This window comes from Hipposideros armiger, unplaced genomic scaffold, assembly GCF_001890085.2.
Source record: "Hipposideros armiger isolate ML-2016 unplaced genomic scaffold, ASM189008v1 scaffold_232, whole genome shotgun sequence".
NCBI classification, from domain to species: domain Eukaryota; kingdom Metazoa; phylum Chordata; class Mammalia; order Chiroptera; family Hipposideridae; genus Hipposideros; species Hipposideros armiger.
In genome coordinates, this window is record NW_017731582.1 from 1,594,842 (window position 1) to 1,602,002 (window position 7,161).

Here is a 7,161-nt window from a genome sequence, read left to right on the forward strand (position 1 = left end):
CCCATACACAGGGCCTGGAGCGAAAGGATGGATGCATGAACCCGAGGGCACATTCCTAGAAGGGGATCTGCTGGGTCAGTGTGGATTGAATGCCAACTGCTCTCCACTAAGTGTGTGGCTGCGCCTGTCAGCCCCACACGGAGCTCTCAGGACTAAAATTTTATCTTCAGCAAAGAGTTTGGGAAAGCAAACTAAAATGTCTGCAAACCCCTTCGCACGTTGAAAGATCAGACAGCGGCTGCACAGCAGTCCTCCTGCGGGTCCCTTCTCACTGTGGGCTCAATTCAGCGCCTCCTAGGATGGAGCAGGGAGACCTATACCCATTTTACAGGAGGAAGAACGGAGGCTCCTGCGCAAACTGCTCCTTAAATGCAGTTTTCTGACGATGCAGAAACCTAGGATCCTTCCCTCCAGACCTGAGACTCCAAAGTCCTCCCTTTTCTCCTTACCCTTCAGGGCTGAATCCCGCCCTCCACTCCAAGCCCGAGGCTTTCCCCGGAAAGGAAGAGACACACAGGCATTTATGAAGCCCAAGCTTCATCTGCATTATTCCATTAACATAGATAAGTAAACCAAGGCTCAGAAGACTAAGGATTTGCCCAAGGTCATGGGGGGCAAAGGAACAAGGTGACAACACTAGGAATCAATCGCCAAACCCATCGCACTCCTTTCATCACACCACCTCCCTGGACTTCCGGACTGGGATCTGAGGGGCATCTGTTATAAACTAATCTGGGGTGGTGAGGACTCCAGGCAAGGACAGGCCTGAGGCCACCACTGTGCACACACACGTCCTTAGTCTCACAGGGTGTGGGAAGGGAGTCGGGATGGCTCCAGGGCAGCCCATTCCCATCGCTGGAGACCCTCATGGCACAATAGTTAGGAACAAGTTCGGGCTACTGATGCTACCTGGGTCCCCGCTCAGGACACCTTGGATGAGTGGCTTAACTCTGGGCTTCAGTTTACTCATCTGCGATATGGAGATTACAAAGTTTGCACCTCGCAGGGTTAGTCAGGAAATGAAAAGCAAAAACATGTAAAGCTCTTGGAAGGGTCCCAGGGACACACTGGTCTGTGGTCATTCACACTCAGGGCACAGGCTGTGAGGACCATAGCTCTGCCTTGGGGGTTGGGGACCCAGGCTGGAGTCTCAGTGTCTTCCTCTGTAAAATTAGGGTCCTGCTACCTGCCCCATGGGACCCCCAGCAGCATGCCTGGGGTCAACCACATAGCCCCGGGCAGGCTCGGGCAGTGCCAATATGTGTGCCTGTCCTTGACTCTGTCACCACCAAAACGAGCAACAGCAAAGAAGCTCTGTGTCTGGATGCCACACCTCAGGAGCATCAGGGACCCTGGGGGTGGCTCACAGAGGGACCTGGAGAGACTAGGGCTTCAAGCTGGAGGGGTGCGGGGGCCACAGCCTGGGGCCACCGGGTCCACGTGCAGGCTGGGCTCTGCCTTGTCTTCTCGGTATGACCCCTCAGCGTCCCAGCACCTCAGGCTTCATCTCTGTAAAGTGGACATGACAGCACCTGCCCAGATGATCTCACGGGCTACTTGCTACACGCAAGGAGCCTGGTCGTAAGTGTGAAAGTGCTAAGTGAACGGAAGGCTATTTTCTTTTTTTCTTTTACGTCTTCCTTGAGCTATTCCTGGCCTGCAAGCTTTCAAGGTGGGAACCTGAGCCAAAAGAAATGTGTTGTGATGTCCCTGAAAGGACCCTCGCTCTCTGAAAAGCGATCCAGAACCTTCCAGCCATGATGGTCTCTAGCAAAAGGGACAGCCGGCGGAAAACCAAACGTGGCCCCGCAGATACAGAGGGATTCCGAATGAGTTTTAAAAGTGCACAGAGGAAAAGCAGTGGGAGGAAATTCACTAAGATAGTCGCCGTGTGATGCTCGGTGGTTGGGCTACGGGAGATTTTTCTGTTTACTTTCTATTTTTCTGAATTTCCCAGATATTCTACAGTGGGCATTATAATAAGGGAAAATGAAGTCACCTTTCCGATTTTTAAGAAAGAGAATCAGCACAAACACATCACAGCAGGTCAGCACCAGAAAGCAGCTCCAAGAAGGTGCTGGCCTCGCTTGACTGATGTGCACAATGAGTCCAGTGCCGAGGAAAGCACTTGCCCGCAGCACACGTGCACTAGAGGCAGAGACGTGGCTGCAGTGGTTAAAAGGTTGGGGCTTGTTGCTAGATCTGAGTTCCAATCCCAGTCTGCACTTGCCGGCAGTACAGTTAACACCTTTCTCACTGGTACCTGCTGCACCAGGTCCCAGGCCAATGGACTGAGGACTGAGGGGTATGTGCGAAATATTCCTCACAGAGTAAGCTCTCCCCGTACGCAATGGCCACTGTCATATTGTGATAGTAACAGTGCTACGCTTTGGTAGTAGGGGAGAGTTTCTCCTCTTGGGGGTGGGGGGAGGTCATCTCTTTAAAAATGACTGCCAAGACTGGCCAGGCAGGCAGACCCCCTGAACGGTGCCCTTTCCTGCCACGCTGTGCAAAACAGCGAACAGGCGCCCACGTTTTCCAGCCACATTCCGACAGGAAGAAACGAAAAGGAGCCAGGGACAAAGCCCCCAGCTGTGGGGGGTACAGTCACATGGAGGAGCCCTGTAGGGTGTGCCCCAGCCAGTCAAGCTCAGTGTCCAGGACAACCCCAAAACAGCCAGCATTGGCACCTCCCTCCACCCTCAGCAGCCCCGCTCGCCTCCACAGGTGCCTTCCTGGCTCTAATTTAATGGAAGTGCTTATCAGTTCCTCTTCCCTCTAGGGTTCAAGGTCCATCCAGCCCGGAGGCCCCAGAGGAAACGGCTCCTCCAGCGGCACCTGAGCTCCTCACTAACCTGAGACTCACCCCGTCTTGGGCCATTCCCCTCCCCCAACCCTCTTCCTCCTGGGTGAGGCCTGGAGAAATACACCTGGAGGGCTCCTGAAAGTTCGCGAGGCTGCACCATCAGGCCAGGAGTCCGAGGACAGGGAAGGGAAGGCTGGCCTCTGGGGAGAGAGCCCAGTCGGGGAGGAGGGGCTGGGTAAGGACTCAGGCAGGCAGAAAGTCAGTCCCAAAAGCTGGGACAGCAGCAGATGCTGGCACATCCGAGTCTGGTGGCTTCGCTCACTAGAGGAAGGGTGGCTGCCACCCAGCCTTGCACAGAGGGAAGCAAGAAATAGGTTCTGGCCCAGGCACCTGTCTCCCACTCTGGCACCTGTGTCTCTCTCCTAGAAGCCAGGAGGAAAAGTGGGGGACAGAAAAGCAGGACCAGGTATCTGGGCTGCTCGGGACCAGAGCTCTTCCATATCTCTTTTGCTTTCGGCCCTTGTCAGCTGTGCACTGTCCCCCACCTCCGCTGCCACAGTGACTGTTCCACAACACACGCCCTCAGACTCTTCCTCAACACTTTCACAAGGAAGTCCAGGGCCTAAGCCAGACCCTCAATGACTCTCCCCACTCCCCCCCCCCCCCCAACTCACCTCTCTGGCCTCAGCAGCTCCCACCCCTGGCCTGACTGGGAATTCTGCTCCAGCCCTCATGAGGGGCTGTCAGGCCCATGACCATGCCGACCTACTTTACATCTCTGGGCCTTTTGCTCAGGCTATTTGTTCCCTTCAGGTAGAACTGTCACACACAACCAGCCAGCAAACTCTTACTTAACCTTCAAAACCCAGATCCACTTTCTCCTCTGTGAGGCCTTGCCAGACCCATCCCATGCAGTGGTTCCCAAGCCTGGTTGTGGAGCTTTGACAAAATGCATGTGTCCCAGGCCCAAGGTTCAGTAGCTCAGGGGAGAGTCTATTATCAGAGAGCACAGGTGATTCTGGGGCACATACAGCCCTTATTATAACTGTCTCCCTCACTGGACTATGACCTTTTCATCTCAGTGTCTGGAGCACTGGCCCACGTGCTAGACAACAGCTGCTGAACTGCACTGAACTGAGCCCAGGAGCTGGGAATAGAAGAGCCTGAAAACCTTCCCCGGCTTGGGATCTACCCACTGTGGAGCCTGTGAGGCTGGGGCACCCCCAGGCCGGAAGCAGCTGAAAGTGTAGGACTTCCTACCCGATGGAGAGGGGGACACAGGCCCAGGTGAGAACGTTAGCTGCCCAGGTATCCTCGGCTCTGTCCAGAAAGACCAAGGCCAGGAGGAAGAGGGTCAGCTGGATGGAGGGCCCAGCCAGGAAGAGGGACCCACAGCCACTATGTGCAGGGTGGCAGAATGCCCAAAGCTGTGCCCTCGGAGGCCCTCAGCACACATGGCCAGCTGCTGCAGAGTCTGGGGGCAGACGGCTCCCAGAGGCTCTGCAGAGACGAGATGCCTTATCCAAGAAAACACCAGTGGAGCTACAGCAAGAGGAACACGACCAGAACTCAGAGCCCCGGAAAGAGGTGTGAGATGCATGGATAAGGCTCAGGCTGGGGTCCAAGAGACCCAGCGGCAGACGCTGGATCTGCTGCCCTCCAGTGGCGAGACCTCGGGAAGGTATTCACCCTCCCTGTGCCTCCTGTCCTCATGGGTCAGATGCAAATGTAAAGGACATGANTATGTGTGTTGTGCCCATCTGTACTCTACTACCAATCTCAGGTCCCTAAAAGCAGTCCCTTGTACTGTCCCCTTTCAGGGGACAGGTTCTGGCCTGGCCCCAGGTAAGAGCCCGGCAACTTTTGTAAACAAGTGAAGAAGTAGATTTTCTGTCCTGAAGAGCATAACGAGCCCTCGCATGTCCACCCACGTCACCCATCTGGGGTCTCCAGTCCTCTTCCTTAGAAGGCTTCTTTTCTAGAATCTGGGGCGGGACAGAACCTCCAGCGCGTTCACTAAGCCCCTCCCCTTACCTTCTGCAAACCTGCTCCCAAACCAAAGGGCAGAGTGGTCTGGTTTTTAAAGTCCACGAGGCTGACCACCCCTCCTTGGGCTGCCGTGAGCCGCCCTGCTGCAGCTCACACAACACGACTGAGAGCGTGAGCCTCAGGCCCAGCCTGTCCTGTGTGGGCCCCCTTCCAGCTGTGCAGCTCTAAGCAGGTCACTTCACCTCTCTGAACCTTGGTTTCCTCCTCTGTAAGTTGGAGAATGAAAACAGCACCTACGCCATGAGGCCGATGTGCACATGAGCTGAGACACAGCTCAGGGTTTCTCAGCCTCACCACTGTGGACGTTAGGCTGCCTGGTCTTCGTTGTGGCCGCGTTCCCGACTTCTACCGACTTCTGCCCAGCAGGAGTACCCTCCAGCTGTGACAACCAGAAACGTGTCCAGATATTGCCAAATGTCCCCTGGGGGACAAAATCGCCCCTCATTGAAATAGATAGAGCACTTGGCATAGTGCCTGGTATTTCTGTTACACAATGTCACCTGCTGTAATATAACTGCCCCTCCCAGCCTGACATCCTTGAGGACAGGACCGTCTGGTCCATGTGAGCACCCAGCCCCAGCACGTGCTCACACACGGATGATGAGTGAGTGGGTGGGGAGGTGGATGGACCACAGATGGACAGATGGACAGATCCGATTCCAGCAGTCTCCCTGACCGGAAAAAATCCAGGCCCCCATAGGGACCTGGGGGTTTCCAGAGCAGAACAATTTAGGTGTGACCGTATCAAATTCAAGAAGACCCCTCCTCAGCTGCTTGGCCACAGCAGAAACCCAGAGCTCTCCCTCCCTTCCCAGCTTCCTCTGCAGGACGATGACCAGATGAAGGCCATTGAGGTGGGGCCCAGGCCGCCCTCCTGGGAGCTCTGGGGACCTCATGGACTCCTCTGGGTGGTGCTGTGCCTGTGGCACAAGTTCTTTCCCCAGGTGTGGGGAAGCAAACACTCGTTGACAGCCTGAAACGTGGCCCATGGAGCAACCTGTTTAAGCTTCACGACAACCCCCATTTCATATGCCAGGCCACAGAGATTCCGAAAGCTGCAGGGATGCGCCCACAGTCACCCAGCTAAAAGCGGGGAGCCGCACTGGAACCCAGATCTGGCTTAGTGTGCGTCCCACACGCTTTCCACAAAATCCCGCTGCCTCCTGGAAGTGTCCCAAGCCCTTCAACACCAGGCGGTGATGATGCATTAGCAAAGGAAACGCAGGGGCCGAGTGGGAAGCCGGGTTGGCGGCTTTCAAGGGACAGTTCTCAAACCCACTGGTGAGTCATAAAATCAACAAGGGGGATGGCCAGGCAGCGTTTTGTTTTGTTTATGAACTGCTTATTTGAGATCTTTGTAAATCTATTATAACATTAATAAAATCACATTTTGATACTGTTGTTTACACTTCTGTTTCAGTGAATAGAGGAAACTGTTTCGGTGAATAGATGCAGTTGTCGGTTTCATATAGTGTGTGCGTGTGTGGGGGACCCCCTACTGTCGCTCACTCCGCCCCCGCCGCCCTGGTCTACCTGCTGCACCATGAATGTGCCACACGTGCTGCTGCATCAGGACCTTTGCCCGTTCAGTCCCGGGGTCCAGAATGTTCTTCCCCACATGTCTCCTGCTCTCGCCTCCTTCCGTCCTTACTGTACATCATCCCCCAGGGAGGCTGCCCTGACCTAAACTGCCCACAGAGACACCAGGGCTCCCTGTCGGTCTTGCCAGCTTCGCTTTTCTCTACGGCCCTTACGAGCACGAAACATGCTCTGCGCTTCACTTCTTTTACTGTCTGTCTCCTCTACGGACATAGCTTCTTGAAGGCAGGTATTCTTGTCTGTTCCGCTCACTGCAGTATCCCCAGCATCAGTTACTGTGCCCAGCATAAATAATAAGTATTTGTTAAATTCACACACACACACACACACACACACACAACACACACACACTCTTGTTGTCATGTCTATGGGTTGTGGTTTTAAAAGTTTAAAAAATACTGAAACAAATGACCACAACGTTCCTGCCCACCACGTCTGGGCTACCAGATCCAAGCCCATCCTGAGCAAGGGGGCGTCTGTGCCCTCGGTCCCTGCCCACCGGAATCTGCTGGCCGGGCGATCATTTCTTTTACACCTGACAGGTATCACTGTAGTGGCTACGGCTTCCCAGTCACACCACCTGGTTCAGACGCCAGAGCTCCCATATACTGGCTGTAAGAGTGTCAAGTTACTTTACCCTTCCCAGCTGCAGTTTCCTGATCTGGAAACTGAGGACAAGTAACTACCTTACAGGGTTATTGGGAGGG

The 7,161-nt window shown here is 54.7% G+C and overlaps 1 protein-coding gene across 6 annotated transcripts in view; it reads right to left on the bottom strand.

Moving 5' to 3' along the window:
* Window positions 1-7,161, bottom strand: part of LOC109389402 (rho guanine nucleotide exchange factor 10-like protein) — a 68,492-nt gene that overhangs the window by 9,409 nt on the left and 51,922 nt on the right. The gene's annotated exons all lie outside the window — the stretch shown is intronic.